This window comes from Alosa sapidissima, chromosome 14 (assembly GCF_018492685.1).
Source record: "Alosa sapidissima isolate fAloSap1 chromosome 14, fAloSap1.pri, whole genome shotgun sequence".
Taxonomy (NCBI): domain Eukaryota; kingdom Metazoa; phylum Chordata; class Actinopteri; order Clupeiformes; family Clupeidae; genus Alosa; species Alosa sapidissima.
Window position 1 is genome coordinate 28,175,510 of NC_055970.1, and position 20,729 is coordinate 28,196,238.

Here is a 20,729-nt window from a genome sequence, read left to right on the forward strand (position 1 = left end):
TGTGGAAATATTTTACATGTACAGTATGTTATCTTAACTGTTTACAAGCAAAAACATAGATATAATCCTTCACCACCATAACAGCCAGACACTGGCAAACTTGTACTTTTAGTGTGACAAACCAAAACTGTGCTATTAATCCACAATAACTGGGGACAGAAAGAATGGTGAATAGTTTTCCTCATAAGCTGTCAACAAACACATGTTAATGTCCATGTTAATACGACACCAGTACCTCCCTTCTACACCAGGGGCCTAGTGTTGTGTTTCCCTGCAACTTGTAATTAATTAATTAATTAACTTGTAATAATTGGCAAGCCTACTTTCACCAGGCTACTCACACTCTAAGTTTGTAGAGATTATGGACATCGAAAGCATTAAAATGTTCAGTGGCCATTTATTGCTTGTGACAAAAGCAAATACCGCATCAACTTATTAAAGACAGTAGGTGTTTTGCACAGGGCACAGGGATTTAAACACTTGTTCATTGTAAATTGTATGTCTTGCAGTCTCTTCAAGAAAAACAATATTCAGTTATGGAGCTGATGAGCCGACAGACACACGATAGTGTTAGCTTCAGAATTTGTAAACTGACCTTTTGTAACATGATATCATGATATTTCTGACAGGTCCCAGATAGGCCTTCTGGTTGAACTATAGTTCAATATATATTTCTAAAATAAAGAAACCTAAAGTTACTGTAATTTCTGTAGAGAGATGTTGGATTGAGAAGTAGGAATTTGATTCATTATTGACAATGCAAACAAGCAATTTTCTCCCTATATGTTAACTGTAGTTTTTGTAGAGGAAAATTCCCACCTTGATTGCAACCAGTGTGGACCTGCTTTCTAATGTGTCTGTAATGCGGCTTGTCTCCTTGAATGGTGGAGTCATGGGGCAAATGGACTGTGGGCACTCCCAGTGCCCTTGACTACCCCTGTGACGGATGAGCATGTCTATCAATGACGTGGCGCGACAATTTCATGAAATCTTCTGAGGGCCATTTTGCACTGACACAGGGGCAATGGTGCATGTTATTGGGCACAAACGAAAAGTGGGGCTGTCATGCCTTTTCCTGGCCGCTGCCCCTGGCCTCCAGGAGCCCACGTGAGGCAGCGAGGTCCATCTCTGGGCAATACAATAGAGACTGAGAGAGTCCAAGCTCATACCTTTCTCTCAATAAGATACACTTTTATCATATATTAATCAGATAATGTATGTACATGCTCTCTCTCTCTCCCTCTCTCTCTCTATATATATATATATATATATATATACGTATATATATATATATATATACACACACACACACATTTCTCTCTCTCTGTCTCTCTCTCTCACACACACACACACACACACATCACTTAAAACACTGTGAAACAAAGCGGTGCTGTTCTTCCATTATGTCACTCAGTACATATAGACCACATGCTTTTCCCTTGAAATTCATGTGTTAATCCAGACTCACGCATCACTGAAGGCATGGCAACACAGAACCCAATCGATTGGCCAGAATGTCCTCTGTGGTCAAGGGAGAGAGCATGAATGTCGTAGCCATTGATGGTGTTGTTAGATTCCCAGGGTAGCAGAGGTAAGACTGTAGACATCTCGGGCCTCAGTAAACACATAATATCACTCCACTGCTCTTTTGTCCAAGGATGTCTAAGGTGCTCTTATGGCCTGAGAGGTCTCTATAGCCTCTCCATCCTGAGAGTAGGCTCTGAAGACCCATTGCAGCACTGCGGCATCACATAAAAACTGTCAATGTTTCATAATGGTGATGATGATGATGTAGATTGAAATGTCATTTTCACTGCACCATCCTTCAGTCCTGGCCTGGGGTATACTCTGGAGAATTGGGTTCCCTTTTTGGAAAGTATTTTCATGATCTAACGTACAGCCAATATGATTTGTTGCTGATATAGTCTGTTTTAATTGTAAACTACAAATTGTAATTTTCTAAATTGACTGGCTCTTGTAGGTCAGTTCATGACCATGTATGCAATGAAGGTATCTGTGACCAAGTAATAAGAGAAGCTTGACTGGTACATAACTCTCAGCTGAGATAGAGATACCACAGCACAATCACAGCAGACAATCTACATGCCAACAGCATAATATACATGTAATAACACTCATATTATTGTGCCAGAAGGTCCTTATGTAATATATCTGTGTCAACACAGATAAAGACTATCTACCTGCAAATGCTGAGACGTGGATGTCCTCACATACACTTGAATTTACCTTCTAACTGCAGCGTTGACATCAATATTCCAGACAGAGCAGCTGGATTACCGCCAAGTAGCTCATAAGTGCCCTCAGAATCCACACCTTTGGGAAGGATCTAATACCTTTCTCCACACATCAGGCAACCACACACCAAAGCACAGGTACAAATGTGAGCATTTCTCCTCCCTGAGCTTTTCTAATTGATGTTTATCAAATGAATCAAACAGGAAGTTTAAAGTAAGCAGCCAGCTTGAGTGAAGATTACGAGTTCCCACAGCAGGGAGGTAAAAGGTTTCTCTGGCTCAGGTTGACAATGGTGAGTAAAATGCTCTTAAATATCTTTAAGCCTAATCCTTATAGAAACTACTATATACTATTTACCTTTCCTATCCTCTCACTGTACTCCTCCCCATTTATACTGTAAAATCTTTAAAGAGAATGTGCAATAGCTTACTGTACTGTATATCCATTCCTGTTCTATCCCCTAACCAGTCAAAATAGAGAATTATCTTCGAAGGGCTGAGTACAGGGAATTCAGACTCCACAAAACATCTCTATAGGGAATGTATTGGGGGTAAATATGACTCAGTCTGATCCAAAATCTACAATTTAACACTTTCGAAACTATGAGGAAGAACTCATGATATCTTTGGTCCAACATGCATTTGTGTGTGTGCGTGTGTGTGTGTTTGTCTTGTAAAGTGGAACCAAATAAAGTACTGTATATAAAATATATGTGTGTGTGTGTGTGTGTGTGTGTGTGTGTGTGCGTGTGTGTGTGTGTGTGAGAGAGAAAGAGAGTTGATTATAGCTACAAGTTGAGAAAACAACAAATGAATTAATGATGACTGTAATCTTTCATTCCAGGGTTACCATATCTGTCTCTGCCATGGGATTTTAATGTCAGTTTGCAAAATGCACCAATGCTTCCACCTCTTCATTCACCATCCTCTTCAAATACTTATTCAGTAGCCATTTGATTGCCTAACATCAGACAGGTATCTGACCTATGGAAAAGACTCTGTTGCAATGGATGAGCCCATTCTCAAGGCTAAGCTAGTTATCACTCCCCCCTAAAAATCCTCTGTGCTTGACATCAAATCACATGAGTATAACTGGAAGATCTTTCCTCTGATGTGGCATTTTGCCATTTCTCCTTCTGTAATCAATATCGAGCTGTCAGTACAATATTCAATTATAAATGTGAATGTGACACAGGGTATTTAGCATGGTGGGCATGCATTGGGTGATTTACAAACTAATAAGGTAGTTCTATAGAAATAAGAATTGAGCAACTACAGCTACAGTACACTAGGCAGACATTCTGTAGCTGCTGCAGTAGATACAGTGCACTTCTACAGAATGAAAAAAAAAATGAAATTGTGAAAAACATCCCAATCCAAGGGGATAGGTTAGTTACTGAAGTGAGGATTTCTTTGAACTTCCTGAACAGTGCAGTTAAAACTTTTCTGTTGAAATCACTGCGTCTTGTAGTGCTGCCCTGGGGGTTAAAAGACAGAGCTTTGATTTTGTACAATGTCGCTATTCTACTGGTAAAGGTCAAACACCTGATCTGTATTCATAAAGTTTGTGCCACTCCCCCCCCCCCCCCCCCCCTTAACCACCACAGGACCCTAAGCTACTGCACTGAATCTCATATGCTGGACACCGTTTCAAGTGCAAGGTCAATAGCATTTACCCTTTTGAAATTATTTTAGTCTTGATCCACTTGTACTTACAGTAATATGTTTTTTCCTCAGTATATGAGGAAAGAGATTGAAGAGCTAACCGCTGATATTCATTCACAGAGTGTATGAATGATGCAAGTGTGTTTAAATCACATAGATCTGGGGGACATTCACTTGAAATTGTATTTCACATGCATATTGTTCCATGCAGATTATATTTGCAGGTATAGAACGACAGAATGACAGTGTATCTGATGTAACAGTTTGCATAAATGTTATTACATAGAGCGCACATAAATGAATGTGACAAAAACTTATTGAAGTCAAATGATGCATTGAATCTTACATATATCAAAATTAATTTTCGAAAATGAAAATATAACACTCACTGTGTACAACGTCACCTTCTACATATACTGTACAAGAGCTCCTACAGTTTGGCTTAGCATCTTGTTAGACGGGGTTTCAATGCCGTAATTGGATTTACTAAGTGAGAAAATTCATGCACAGGCACACATAAAAGAGTTAGAGCAACTCTGCAACATCATAATCTAATTTTTATTTTATCACTATGTATGAGTCACAGCAATTGAATTATAACCAAAAAAAAGAACTACAGGGGAAAACAATCCTGAGTGTCATCAAATTTATTTACTGGATTAAAGATCACAATGACTGATTGTGCAGTTTGCATACTGTCTTAGAACCTAAAATACCTAAAATACCTTAAATCATATGTCAAGATAAACATGCCCGAAGAACCACGGGGAACCTCAACCTATAGTGCATTTGTAATACTGCTAAAAGACTCAAAGTGACCGCAAACTGTTTTTCCCATTCTAACTGAGGGGTCGGATGCCTGTTAAATTACACACCTCACTCCTCACACTCTCAGCAGGGGTGTCCACATGATTGCCGTGTACCGTTGCAATTCAATTCTTTTTTTTTTTTTCTGGAAGTCACACTGGCAGAGCGGCCATCGCCGACCCTTGACCCCAGCTTGAATAGGCTAATCTGCGGGTTTGGCCGTGGCCGTGGACAAACAACTCTAATTGCAGTGTTGCCCAACAACCTCTGTGTGTTAATGAGGCGGTTGGGTGGAGGCAGCGCCGTGAGGCCTGACCTCTCTGGGGCCAGCTGGTGCCTCACAGTCAGATGGAGAAAAATAATGGGGCGTGTGGGCGAGTCAAACAGCAGAGGGGCCTCGGGGCCTCAGCTGGCCCCATACCAAGCACACCGGAGGAAACAGCACACATCTGAAGCCAGAAGTGCGGCGCGGCACCACCTCACTATTAATCCAGCCCATGACCTGAAGATGAGCTGGGGGCCAGGGACCTTCACGGAGGATCTTACATCCACGTCCAGGCCACAGATGGGGCGCTTCCTGAAGCAGAGAGAGGGCGTGACACATTGGCTCCGTGTGAGCCTTGTGCCAAGGTTGTGGCGGGCCACTACGTCCTCCACTGTGGGACTAAAAGGCTAGAACCATGGCAGCCATCTTGGTCAGCGACACCTGTTTTGTGAAAGGTCCCTTTAAAGTCTCATTACATCTGTAGCCCCAGTGGCGTCTTCGCTGTGGCTGTCACTCCCATTACGAGGCAGAGGGCCTCTTTCAGAGCAGAACAATGCTTCAGCAGATACCACCAGCGCAAAGAATTGTGTTGGGCTGTCTGCTGCCATTATGGTCAAAGCCACCCAAGAAAGGCTATTGTGAATTTATGCGGTGCAATCACACCAATCAAAGTGACAGCATGGAAAGCAGGATCTGTTTTTAAATGCAGTTTGATGAGAGCTACACAGCTGATCCCAAACTCTGTAACAAATAAGTGCACTGAGGGTGTTTGTTCCAAAAGCACAGTATTCAAGCTGTGTGTGTGTGTGTGTGCGTGTGTGTGCGTGTGTGTATGTGTGTGTGTGTGTGTGTGTGTATATGTGTGTGTGTGTGTGTGTGTGTGTGTGTGTGTGTGTGTGTGTGTGTGTGTGTGTGTGTGTGTGTGTGTGCGTGTGTGTGTTTGTGTGTGTGTGCGCGTGTGTGTGTGTGTGTCTGAGGTCTTTTCTTTCTGCACTCATCTCCACTCTCAGTGGCAGGTTTCAGTGTGTGGACCTCGCTCTCATTGAGATTAGAATCAATACTTTTTGCACCATCATTTGTCACATATTTACAAGGATGAAAAGCAGTCTATTTTGCTGGGGTATAATCTGTCAGCCAGCGACTCCTTGCCCAGCTGGTCACTGCCCTTTCTCTTTTCTGGCCCATTGGTCTTTTTTCACATCGACTCCTCACTCTGACAGATGGGGATACGAAGCCCCCTGGAAAAGGATGATGCCTGAGGCTCGCATGGTCCTCCATTCCCTATCATTTGTTGTATTGTTCGTATACAGACTGTATTGGACTGCATTTAAAACAAAAATTAATCACCTGCAGAACTGCATGAAAATGTAATTATTGGCTGATCCAAAGGAGCTGGAACACACCCACACCTTTGTCATGGCTGACAAGATATCCCATTGTCATTCAGAGAATAATTCTGGCCAGGAAAAAAAGGTAGCAGGTCTGAACCTCTGCTTGAACATTAAACAAGACTAAAGTGGATCTTGAGGGATTTCTCTAAGATGCTCTGGGTAACGATCAATTCCACCAGGATATGTGGTGAATTCACATATAAAAAGATCAACTTATCACCTTATTCTGCTCACAGAGCTGGACAATAAAGCCCTATCCACACACTGTTTATCAAGTTTGCCATTACTCAAGGCCTTAAACATGATATCGCATTCACACCCATTATATAGCGCTTTGCTCGTCACATACAACCCCATGACATCAGCACTATCAATCTTTATTTCATCTAAATGAGCTGCCTCTGGAGATGTCTCTGATTTCTAGGAGTAGTTTTTTTTTTCCAGGAAAGACCATGCAACCCCCAAGAAGAAGAGACATAATATCCCAACTTCAATAAGCCAAGCAAAGCATTCTGTTATATTTTTAAAATGAAGTCATTATGTAATTTTCTTACTTACATTACGCTATCATTTAAGACAAGTATTTTACACTCGGGCATATTACCCTCATACAGGTATATTACACTCACTACTAGCTCCATTCAAGCTCCATAGACAACAGCAAATTAAAACAGCAAGTTGAACTGGGTGACAAGAAAGCAGCAAATCAATGCTGGGACAACATGACATGACACATATCCAGACACACAGATCTTGATTGCACATTTTGTTTGTTAGCTGGTATGCAACACAGGCATTTGAGCTCTGCTACATTGTTTTAGATCTTTTACACTTTGTGAATGTGCCTTTTTAGAAATCTATTTTGAATACGAACATTTATATTTATATTTTGAATAATTCAATTTGAATATGTCAGGCAACACAATACAAAACACACACTGATTAAGTCCGCTTATTTTGGTATAAGGCTCTATATACCAGCCATATGGATGATGTTAGAACTGTCAGTGGGGTACTGTGCTTTCCAGTAAGCTGTCGGCCGGTACCGTGTGTGTGTGTGTATGTGTGTGTGTGTGTGTGTGTGTGTGTGTGCGTCAGAAAGAAAGATAGAGAGAAAGAGAGAGAGAGAGAGAGAGAGAGAGAGAGAGAGAGAGAGAGAGAGAGAGAGAGGGAGGGTGGGGGAGAGAAGTGAAAGACATTAGAGAAATCCATTAACACCAGTTGCAAGGGTCACACATCCCAGTCCTGCAACATTTAAATTAGAAAAAGTGGTCTTCTTCTCTTTTCTCTGCCAGCACTAAGTAAAAAGACCCCTGGGCCTTCTTGGCCTGCTCATGGACTCTCCCCCCCCCCCCCCACACCCCCAATTCCATGCCATTAACGGGCTAATTGAAACACATCTGGGGGGATTTAAACACAAGGAAACATGGCTAGATTTACAGGAAATTTCCCCATTTATCAAAATACTGTTTTCCACTCACCACAGTGGGTTTGTCTGGCAAGTGGGGGCGCATTAATAATGGATAAAGTTTTAAATCTCATCTGTAACATATGGATTTCCTGTTGACAGGAAAGACAGACGTCATTTTCACACACAGAATTTAAGCGCTTCTGGTGTGAGGATGCACCCAGAAAAGACAAGGCTGAATGCTAAGTATCATGCATTGATTGACAGCAGGTACATGTGACCTTGTTAGAACAAGCCGGACTAACAGGAAGAACTGAGAAGGCAGACTTACTGTCAACAGCTACGAGTGGATACAGAGACCAGTCATCTGTGAGATATGAATATTTAACTACGGAAAAACATGCCAGTATAGGAGAATATAAAAAGTAACACCTTGCAGCCAGTGGGATTGCCAATGCACATCTCACACCATTCAAATGCATCCCTCAAACAAGGAGACAAGTTTTGTCCATTTAGCTACATTGATTTTGTCGATGACATATGTCTCAGCCCTGTTGTGTGAAAAAGTTGGAGCTTCATTGATTCCACATCCGTGCCCTTAAGTTTGCATTTTTCTCCCAGCGTCCAACATGAGAATTATTCTGAGATCCTGTAAACATGGTGTCAGTCTGATACTGAGCCAGGCTGGGGCCTCTGCTCTGGGCCTCCATGTTCCATTACACAGGTCTGAACAAAGACTAAGCGTCTGGCATGGATATTGCTGTATTCTCAACAGAGTACAGCGAAGACATATTTCTAGAATAAACAGCATTTTGTAACTGTACCAAACGTATTGACCTTTACTTTGTTTGAAAACAATGTCTAAAGTAAATGCCTAGCTTCACCCCTTGAAAAGAGTATAGTCAACCCATATGCAATCAGATATTTAAGCAGTTCATACTATTATATTAGTAATTTTAATGACATTTTTATTCCATGGCATTTAGTAATATACAACTAGGAGTTGTAATTACTACCTTTATCAATCATAAAGTCAGTGAAATTTGCTCTATACTTTTCTTCAGTTAAATTGGCGACAGGTCATTTAATTGCAGCAGTCAGCAATACATTGCCATGTCTGTAGAGAATGTTAAATGCTGATGAGGGCATTTTTCCCTCCCTCTTTGACTATGTAGAATGTATTTACTGGAAACAGTGGCAATCATTATCATAGGGAATCCAACAACATTCTATACTATAGAAGTACAGTAAAGATGGGGTGACACTATATATTACAGTACCCCTTGTTACAGTGTATCTACACCATGAATTAACATGAAGTTGACATGATGTAACAATCATTCTCTATTACATGTGTACTAAGAATCTGTAAGTACACAACATGTAAGTGTACAACAGATACATGGTACTTCAGTTTGTTACACTGTACTTCATGGTGTAGATAAACTCGAACACGGGTACTGTAATATAAAGTGTTACCTAAAGATACTGTTGCCGATGTTAAATATCATCACATTTTACAATGCTCGGACTGACATTCCTTTTCCTTGAGCCAATTGTATATCGGTTTTGCCTAAAGAACTTACAGTATTGCCCTGTTTGAGAAAATTGATTGAAGGAGTTCAAGAGCTCTTCTGTGAGTAGAATAATGACAAAAGTTAGGCCAAGCTAACAAGTCCAATAAAAGCTGATTACCCACAATCAACCCGGAAAATACTCCACAAGCAATTAGTGGAAGTCTTTTTCACTTTCTAACTTCAATGTCTTTTAAAGGTGCCATTTGTCATCATTACATGACAATACGAGCAGCTGTCACAAACCCATTACTAAAATTGCTGGAGATGATTTCTAGTGTCCTCTTCACATGGGAGAGAAAAATAATTTCCCCCCACAAAGGCCCTTGGCCCCCATCCTGAATCACTCAATTGCAGTCACTTTAGAATGGTTGGAAAATGAGCCCAATTTTAAGAGAGAGCTGAGAGAGAGCTGTTGTCTAGATGCGCATCATACGCACATACACTACTACATGCTCACACACACACACACACCACACACACACACACACACACACACACACACACACACACACACACACACACACACACACACACACACACACACACACACCACACACACACACACACACACACACTTACACAAACCAAACTTTCAATTTCAGTAACTGTGGAATGACATTGCAACCAGCTCATGGCAGCTGATCTCACTGCCTGGCCTGCCATGGCGTTGACAGGTGTCCAAGACCTCTAAGTGCTTTCCTCTCTGCCATCCACCTCTCATAGGTCTAATGACAGTGTGGATTACATGTCAAATGGGACCCAAAAAGAGTGAGACACCCCAGCCTGGATATGCTTTCTGAACTGTCAGCACAACTGACTGGATGCTCTACATGTCTTCAGTGATGGTGGCGGAATGATTTTGGAAGAGTTCAGCTGATAAGAGAGTGTGCTGGTCTATAAATGACAGAGGGATTCTTTTTTGAGGTGAGATTATTTTCATAAGTTTTCATCATGGCTCAGTGGCAGCTTCTTAAGGGTTCTGTTTGTTTCTGTACAACCTTCCCTGCCAGCAAGAATACTGATGAGCCAGGCCTTGCTGTCCAAGGGCAGGCGACAGCAGCATCCTCCTATTGATTTCAGATCATTAGTCCTGATGAACTTTAATGTCATTTCAAACATGACGAGGTCTTCTTGTGACATAGCCATCACCCATGAGGAAATCAGATGATCTGCTGTTCAGCACCTACAGGGCGAGTGCATATTATTCCATGAATCTTATGTTATAATAATAGTGGCAAACAGGCTAATGAGCTCTCCAAAATACCGTCAGAATCCAGTCAGTGGAAAATGTTCAGGTTTTTGAAGTTCATATCAACTTTATAAGTTGACATATCAGATAAACCATTATGACCACAATCATCTAATTCATAATTTATGTCTATGTCTTCTTCTGTAAATAGCATATTGGAAGTTTCCCTCTGATATAAAATAAATATTGTCCCAGACATTTTAGCTTATTTTAGATTTTAGCTTATTCATTTAGAAGTGATAGTATTCTCTATTTATTACTTTTTTATGGTATATTGTACTGAACATGGAAAATGATGTACAATAAAATAAATGTAATGTAAAATAAAAAAAACTAATTTCATTGTATTATTACCATTAGTATCATTATAATTATTATTATTATTATCATTGTTGCTGTTGTTGTTACATTAGTATTAGTGTTATTAGTGTCATTGATATATGTGATGTTTCATTGTTTTATGGCTAGGCTACAAAGCTATTAGCCTAGAGGGAGTTTATATGCTTCAGATGGAAAGCACTTCTGTTACCTGAGTAACTTGTTTTGTGATGGGCGTTTATATCATATTTCTAAAGAATTTTCACAGCAAGAGATGAAAAAATGCTTTTGAATTCCATTCAGCTGAGGGTTCTAAAGAGACACTCTGGCCACTGACATGTAGAGCAGCATTACATTAGAAGTCATACTTTTTCGATCGGCTTGCCCCTGATCTTGAAACAATGACTCCAAAGTAATTTTGGAACTAGCTGACCTTGGCTGAATTTTGTGTCAGTGCCGAGGAGCCCAGCGCTGCCCAGTACCTGACAGATGAGGCAGACTGGGTCCATCTGTATCCAGAGCTCCTGCACCATTGGCTAAGGCCTCCCTGGCCATCCCACTTTCCTGACACCCAGGAATCATGATGAATCGTCTCAAACTGCAGGCCCAGATTGTTTTTTAACATTTAATTCAGTTTCTTCCTGTGCTTGGATGAACATGGCTGTGTTATGGATTTCTAGCCTAATGTACTCCAGCAGGTTAGGAGAGGGGCCCCGGCAAGCCATGGAAATTATAGAGGCCGGATCAATAGCCAAGGTCACGACCTCCTCACGCCGTCCCCCAGCCCTGCGCCCAAGTCCAGCCTTTGATTCTGAGCACTGCCCTCTGATTCCGCCCCCCAGCCTGGGCCCTCGGCCACTCTCTCCCCATACCAAACACAACAGGCTCAAGACGGGTGGACCACAGAGGGGGAACTAAAGAAGGGAGGAGGGTCGAATGAAAATGGGAGGAGGAAAGAGAGGAAGGGATTCTTCTCATCCATCCCCCTTCCGTCCCCACCCCTCCAGCCTGAGCAGAAAGAGTCCATTGAAGTAATCACCTCAGGTTGTTTACATTTCCTGTGAGTTCATCAATGGCTGAATATATCACAGACCTGTAGGTGGTACTGTAGGTAAGAGATAGGTGTGGCAAAGGAGCATTCTAAAAAAAACATGACATTTAATGACAAATTGCTAAAAATGTTAATCACATTCTGGTTCTGATCTGTGTACCAATTATCTTTGCATTAAGACCCTTGGTTTCACAGGGATTGGGCATGAGAATTAAGCTTTGGAAAGCTACCTGAAACCCTTCTCCATCATGGAGATAAACAACAACCTGAGGTTCAGACATGAGATGGGAGAGAGCTGCCAGTGAGTGACATTAAACCCCTTAAAACCCTTACAGATTGCTGTTATGCTGTGACAATGCTCAGTAAACTATCTAAATTGCACAGGTTTTTTGTCCCTCTAAAGCTGAAGCGGCATTGCCTGTCAGACTGTCAAATGCATTACACCAATCTATCTGTCTGTCACAGTGTCTTTTTGTGTGGAAGAACCTATCATCATCATCATCACAGCCCTTTCAAAAAAGTTTTTTTTTGTTATTTTTCCCCATAGCCTTATCACCGACTTGGACTATCCCCCTCGATCTTGGGCAAAATTACCCCGTTATTTTGTTGTGTCCATAAAATTATGGCCCCTAGAAAATTGGACAGTGTTTTTGTTGAGGGAAATCAATTTTTCTCTCTCACGTATATGATCAACATGTCAGCGCCATCACATGGGATAATGGTCAAGCCAGGACAAAATGGTATGTAATACCAAGGACACTGGGAGTACTGGGGCCAAAATAATACCTCTGCCTTACTGACCAGTAAACTGTGGTTAAACCCTTACATTTCTAAGTATGGTGTTGGGTGAATCAGGCCCCTGTGATGACAAGAACAGATTGAACCACATCCTTAAAAGCGTTGCTGTTTAAGTCAGGCTGAATAACTTTCAGTCAAGCTGCTCATGGCTATGAAAACAGAGGTGGACATATGGGAATAGACAAGCAGAGAGAGAGAGAGAGGGAGAGAGAGAGAGAGAGCAAGAGAGAAGTGTACATTCTTAACCTTAGAAGAAGACATGAGGTCACAAAATTAGGGTTGGTGGAGGACAGCCAAATAAAGCAACCCTGTTGTAATGTTAATAGCTTTCAAACGCAATGTCCATTTGAGAAACATCCAGTGGCCCTGGCAGTCTGTAAAAGGCCTAATTTACTTCTCACCAGTGGCGAACGACATCAATTTGACATTATTCATCAGTTCGACAATAGAGTTAGACCTTCACTTTTCTCTCATCCTGAAACTACTGAATGATTCTAACCTCTCTGTCTTGGGCTTGGCGAATTACCACTAGCTATAAAACAGATGTACAGTATTGATGTCTCAGAACTGACAGCTGTCTAAACTACTACATGCCATCCTGAAACTCCACATCATTTCCACACTGACCACTTACAATTTACCCCCAAAAAATAACTAGGAGATGGTTTTAGATAAGAAATAATGGACATACTGCAATTTGACTAAGGTATCATTTCAATGGTCATTTCTATTCTTATACACGTAGTGTCATTTATCGAAAGTATTAAGGAGATAAAAGATTATTTATGTCATTACCTGGATGTACTGCATGTGTCTATATGAAAACAGCAATTCAAGATGAATGTGCATGTATGTGTTTGCAGCGTATATACTGTATGTATGTGTTTGAGTCAGGCTTGTGCAAAATTCCAGAATTGAATTGAAACTGGCTCTTAAATTCCAATTCAATTCTTGAATTTCACTTGCATTTCAATTGAGGTAGCAAACAGGAAGCAGAATTGCAATTCGAATTGTGCACAACCCTGGTTTGAGTGCATGTGTGTAGTGAACGTGTGTGTATCCATGAAGCCTCTCTGTGCCTCTGTCCTCTCTGTGTTCTTGCGTTTGTGTTGCCTGGTAGTGTCCGGCTCCATCTGCCTATGAGCAGCGAGACCGGAGTGTTAACACAGCCAGACGCCCCACAAAAGGTGTTTCCCTTTCTGAGGTGAAATTACACATTGCCACTGAAAAGGGGGCAGAGGATGCTCAGGGAAGAAGACCCAAGGGGCAGAACACCACAGCAGAGAGACAGAGACGGGGGGTGTGTGGGGGGGGGGGGTAGAGGGGTGAAAGAGAGAGAGAGCAATAGAGAGAGGGAGATGAAGGGGTGAGGGGGGAGGATGGGGGCAAGTAGTACAGGGTTTTCTAGTGCGATTGCTTCAGCGAAATTGGAGTGAAAGGGATGAAAACCTATAAGTGGAAATCAATAGGAGGCAGGAAAGCATAGGAAGAGAGAGAGGTAATAAAACAGAATACAAATAAATGCTGAGTGGGGAGGAGAGAAGAATAGAGCAAAACGGGGCACAAAATTGTACCAGTGGTAGAATAATGTAGATATCCACCAAAAAATGCATCTACAGATTTTCTCAAGTCTTCCCTTACGATTAATTGATTATTAATTGTGGAATGTGCTTTACATGAGTAAATGAAGATCTTGCCGTACTCAATCGAAATATCAGAATGTAGTGACAGATACCTGTGGCTGGTAAAGACACACTAAAACTTTACAGAGAATCACACAAACCAGCAGCCTCCACAAAACACCACCCACCTACAGTAAAGTTAGAGCCTGAACTTCTCCCAGCCCTCCACATCAGCCCAGTCATCTCCCGGTGAGCCGGCCAGGAATGTCCTCTGTGATCTCCCCTTGCCTGCTCTCAGGGCTGTTAGGATGGTAAATCCCGCTCAATCGTCGGCTGCTTCCTCTGCGTTCCTGATGGCACAAGAAAGAGCGTTTAATTGTATTTGAAAGCAGAATGCCGATGGAGATCAATGGGAGGGGGCATTGATCTGTTTATGCAGAGCCATGCGCTGAATATCAGATTCTGGCCCTGAGATATTTAAAAACGCAGCTATTGATCAGCCCAGGCTGTGGTCCAACAGGGATCATGTCAGGCCTGGTTACCGGATGCGCTCTGTTTTTTTGTTTACTCAGACACAAGCCTGGCCTGTGAGAGCGCCTGTTGCATGAAGACCAGGTTTCATGGGCAGGCCATCCCACAGCCAGAGCAGGAGGATATTCTCAAAGGTGTCTACAGAGTAAGAAGACCAGATCTGCAGCGATGCCAAACAATCTGAGCAGCTGAATCTCCTTGTCTATGCTACATCACAAACTTCCCTGGAGGCTGATGATAATGAAGGAGAAGGATTAACAACAATGTTAACAGGCCAGCAACTTTAGAACCAAGAAACATGTTAATGACAAGCTCTTGCACAAAGTCCAGAGGAGTGCTTGGAGGTTGCGGGCTCTGTGAGAGCAAGTCACCAGAGTGTGCACATGAAAAGACTAGAGGATTCATTTTCCTGCCTGACAATGCTGTGCATACAAATTATCCAGGATCTAAAGAGGAGCTTAAGGAAAATCCACACTGTCTGGGAAAACAAAACAAAACAGTGTAAAAAAAACAAGCAAGTGGTGTTCAGGCTTGGCCACACAGCTCTACTGCATAACAGTATGTGTGTGTGCCTGTGTGTCTGTGTGTGTTTGTGTTTGTGTGTGTGTGTGTGTGTGTGTGTGTGTGCGTGCGTGTCTAAAGAGAGACAAAGAAACAGAGAGGCAGAACGAGCAGGCTGGCAGTGGCTTCATTCCTGACCTTCTCTGAAGCAGAGGGCCTTTCACAGAGTACGGCAGCAGATTGTATTCTGTTGTACCATTTGTAATACAATCTGTGGAAAGTGGCTTGATTGAATATCAAACCCACATTCAAAAGATTTATGTAGTGTTAAATATAGTAGCACATTTGAACCCAACTGTGCTCACAGCTAGCTGAGGTATTTCAATACCTCCATTGTGTCCATTATGCCCCTGAATGTCCCCAACCCCTGAAACCTGTGGCAGCGCAGAACAAACAGCAGCACGTGATGTTCAAGAAACTGAGAATGTTCACAAACATGGTCATAATCAGGGGAAATGTAAGGGAAAGAATAACTAAATGCATATTCTGTCAAAGCTGAAACATATAAGCATTTTTTTATTTAAATCACTGTACTCCATCATGCAATTAGGTGGTGTTAATTGTCAGTTTCCCCGTATAACATGTTGAACATGTTCATGTTTGGCTACCTTGGAGCAAGTGGGACATACACATAAATATATTTTGTTCCATTTTCATTTTTTCCAATACTTATAGTGATGCATCATCTCTGTTACAACTGAATTAGATAGCCTTATGACAAATTGTGGCATAAAACATGACACCACATATTGTCATGCCTTAATTAATTTAGCCGTGCTATAACACTGACCATTAGTGCTCATTGGTGTGTGCGTGTGCGTGTGCGTGTACGTGTGTGTGTGTGTGTGTGTGTGTGTGTGTGTGTGTGTGTGTGTGTGTGTGTGTGTGTGTGCATGTGTGTGTGTGTGTGTCAAACCTACTGAGCTGTGTGAAACACAGCCAGGAATGTCCAGATTTATCTGTGGCTGCTGAGGGATCCTCTGAGGCTGCGGTGCTGTCCGTTTATCATGCGTAAATAAACATTAATTGCCCCCGGAGCCTCTGGGTAAGGTGCTGACTCTGTGTCTTTCCTTTGTCTACATTATTGTCCAGAATGTGCAACACAACAAAAATGGCAGAGCCATCATGCTACACGTACAGTATTACTCTCTGCCTCCCATTACAAATGAACAATTAGCAGCTAATGCAGACGTGACAACAGCCAGTGATTTATTTCTTTATTTATTTATTTAGAGTCTTCGACAAACATATTATCAGTTCAGAGTGCTGTTACCCTGGAGTTTGTGTTCCAACAGAACAATAGCTGCTGGTGGTGGCATGACCCACCAACAACAACACTGAAAAAAAAAAGGAAAAAGCGCTAGCGGAGGGAGGAGGAGAGCGGCAGATAAATCACATTGCATCTGTGTGTGTATCCCACCGAGCACCTCTCCACTGGGCAGAGGAGGCAAGGAGCTGAGGCTGAGAGCACCAGCACTTATTACATTTGTGATTCTTCAAAGAGTTTGCCTGATATTGATTTTGTGTCAAGGTTACCAGCTCATTCAGGCAGAGTGCACTGTTTTTTTTTTTTTTTAAAGCAACTGGACCAACTTGAAACACACTGTGTTCAAATGGAGAGCCCGCAACCTTGAGGTGGAAACAGAAAAAAGGGAGCGAGAGAGGGGAGAAATCCAGGCTGCGAATGCAAAGCCAGGAAGATCTTGCCACAAACAAAGAATTTAATAAATAAATAAATAAATAAATAAAAAGCTACATATGGAGGAGTCACTTAGTCTTCTGTAATCCCTGAGCGCCAGCTGTGGGGGAAAGATGCTGGAAAAAGGCTTGAGGTTGGAGGCAAGGATGGAGGTTTCTCTCCTTCTGACTGAATCTCAGAGATTACTCCACTGTCTTGGCTTGGGACGCTGGGGCCAGAGTTGTGTGCTGCTGTGTGTTTCTCCATGTTTGATGCCTGCGAGGGCTTTCCTGGGATTTCTTTTGGCAGCGCGCTCCGGCCTGGACCGTGCGGCCTGCATGCTGATGGGCTGGCTGCTGGAGTCCGCCCACACATCGGAGGAAACAGGAAGGCCCCAGGCGATGGGTTGAACACGAAACATTTTTCTTCAATTCTCAAGCTATAATTAAAAACCTAACATAACTAATGATGTACAAAGACAGCAATAAAGCCCCACTTAGAATGTAGTAAATATAGCTATAGACTGTATACAACCTTTGAATCAGTTACAGTAACATACTAAGTCAGACATCCTTGCATGAAAAAAGTGTTCATGAAATGAATCACAGGCTGGAGTACATGATCTTGTGGTTCTCTGTGGAATTTGGGACATAATCTGCTAATCTTTATAAAATATTAACCTCACAGTAAACTACACCAGGAAGCCTGGGGTTTGGTGAGAGCTTGATGAAAGCCTTTTATGTGTTCCAATCATGTAGCATAATATGCATCAATAATTAATAGTTCTCTAGACGAAACACATACTGTAACTCAGCTTACCTTCATTTAATTACAAACTAGACCAACTGCCTCTGTTTGAAGTAGAGCTGTTTGCGTTAAGGCAGGTAAGTAAGGTATGTCTTCATACTGGTGGCAAATGATTTGCGTAATCTGCGTAGGTATGAGAGAATTTGCCAGATGGTAAAAGAGAGGGTAAAACATTGGAATGGGAACTTGCATGGATGTACATTTTATGCATCTCAATTTATTATGCCAACCACTCTTCACACCACACAGGGAAGCTTAAATCTTATAGCCATCCAGATGTTCTACTGGGTCGGCCAGGGTGAGAGAAAACAGAGCCTCTGGGGGGGTCATCAGGAGGTCAGAGAGTCCAGCTCTCACACCTCTGAACAGTGAAGTTATCTCTGAGCTCCAGGGAGCTCACTCCTATTCTTCAAATATCACAAACACACACAAACCATTCACAAACACAAACAGAAGAGACAAGGCAGTTAAACACAGCAGACAGAAGCTGATTGCACTTGGGGTTCATACCTTGACAGAGTGAATTCTCATGAAAGCCTGAGAATAGCATACTGGCTCATTAGCCATTTTTGAATGTTTGCAAGGTGTATTCTTTCACTTCAAGCAAAATCAGATAAGCTCAACTGCAGACTCTCTGATAGTTAATATTTATTCTTTTCTAAACCATCACATCTAAAGGACACAAGACAGCCAGTGCGGTGTGCTCTGTAGCCAGCACTGATGGGATATGATTCAGAAGGACTAAGTGCTACTGCCACCTACAGGGTTGGAACACTGTACATCACAGCAAACTGCACTGACAAAGCACCATCCTCAGATGCAGCAGTGTGTGATTTTAACACATCTTAACACATGCCATACTATTTTATATCCCATAACGCTGTGTTGTGGAGCTGTATGTCTGAATTGTACAAAGTTCATGCTCTACACTACTCCTAGAATTCCTGCTATAGCAGATGGAGTACAATGATTCTATACATTTTATATCTATGCATTTGTACCATACAGGGTTCCTACACATTTTACATTTCAAAATTCCATACTTTTTCCATACTCAAATTTCCAAACTTCTCGTTAGATTTTTCTGACCATATTCTCGACATTGCGACCACTTCTGGTTTGGGATAACTCGGTGAAAACAAAAGGTATGGACAACTGAAGATAATAAAAAAATGACACTTAATATTCGTCCATTTAGCTTGGTCATTTTTAGTTGTATCATAGTTGTATCTTGACGATGGGAACTGACAGTTAAGCTCACAACAGTAGGAATGGTTCATTATGACCTGTGGGTGATTGGAGGTTGGAGTCATTATGAGTGAAGTGATTAGTACTGCAAATGCAATAGTCTGGAAACACAAATATTTCTCCAAACCCTTGTTTCTTTTTTCCATATTTATCCAGACCTGGAAATTTCTAAAATCAATTTCCATACTTTTCCAGGTTTTCCATACTGCGTAGGAACCCTGACCATAGCTTATGTCCATGAATGCATGCACTTTCTACTGCCACATTCCAACTAATTACACATTTTCCTTATACAGGAGGACAATACAGCAGCACCATACAGAGCTATACATTCCCCAGTCTCTCTCTTCCAACAGACAGCCACCTCCCTACCAACAGCACCACTGTGTTATTTGCACAACGGCTCTTTGCCGCTGGTCGCCTCTAAGTAAAACCACAGGAGGACCACTGAATATCAGGCCATTGATTTACCAGGGCCGCTAAACTCGCCTGCATTAGCGGTCCACTGCAGCACACGGAGCCTGAGTCTGCGGAGAAGAAAAGAGGAGGACAACCACTCAGCAGGAGGACAACCACTGAGTCGGCAGGAGACAAGAGGAGACCTCCTGCGGTCCGACTGGAAGGCCACTGGATCTGTGAGTGGCCATGACAAACCCTTAGCATTTCCACGGATACTCCTGACTTTTGAGTGATGATATTTTACAGGAGCCACCAACTGTGTGTAATAGATTTCCTTCTGGCTTTATCAGGAATAAAATAGCCATGGATATCAAATAATCCCTTTGAGGCTCCACAGGCTGCGCTTTGAAGAGGCTACAAAGGAAAGATTTCTACTTGCTCTTGACCACTTTCACTCTCTCTCTTTGAGACAACATTCAGTTAAATACAAATCTTACATAACTTTCATGAGAAGGCAATGGCAAAAGTTTTTTTTTTTTTTTTTAGTATTGAAGAAGTTCAATTGCATACAATCTGGGTTGGAACAGACATTATCAATTAATGTCAAACAGAAATTAAGACAGAAAGAGGACAGAGATTACATATCTAAAGACTACATACAAAACAATGTTATGAGGCCATTCACTTTATCAACTTAGCTGTGGCCAGATATCATCGCAACATGGGTTTACTGATGCACTTGATAAATAGTATACTACAGAAAATGTACCTCAATGTGGGAATGTGACAATCTCATAAGAAGATGGATGATGTAAGGGGCGTGTATAAATGAGCATGCGGTCCCGAAAACACTAATGAGAGCCAATCAAGGCTGTCACAAAAGCAGTTGATTGAGGGCTCTCCTGTGTCACAAATCAATGACCCTGCCAGCACGCCCTAAATATTTGATGAAACCACAACCAACCTGCTGTTCTGCCTCCACTTTAATGATTTGGACACACTATATCTTGACATCCTCGTAAAAGACAAAGAAAGGCCAAGTGGATGCATAAAGTTTTGCTCCTTTTGTGCTGGATGGACAGACATCCAGTCAAACCCC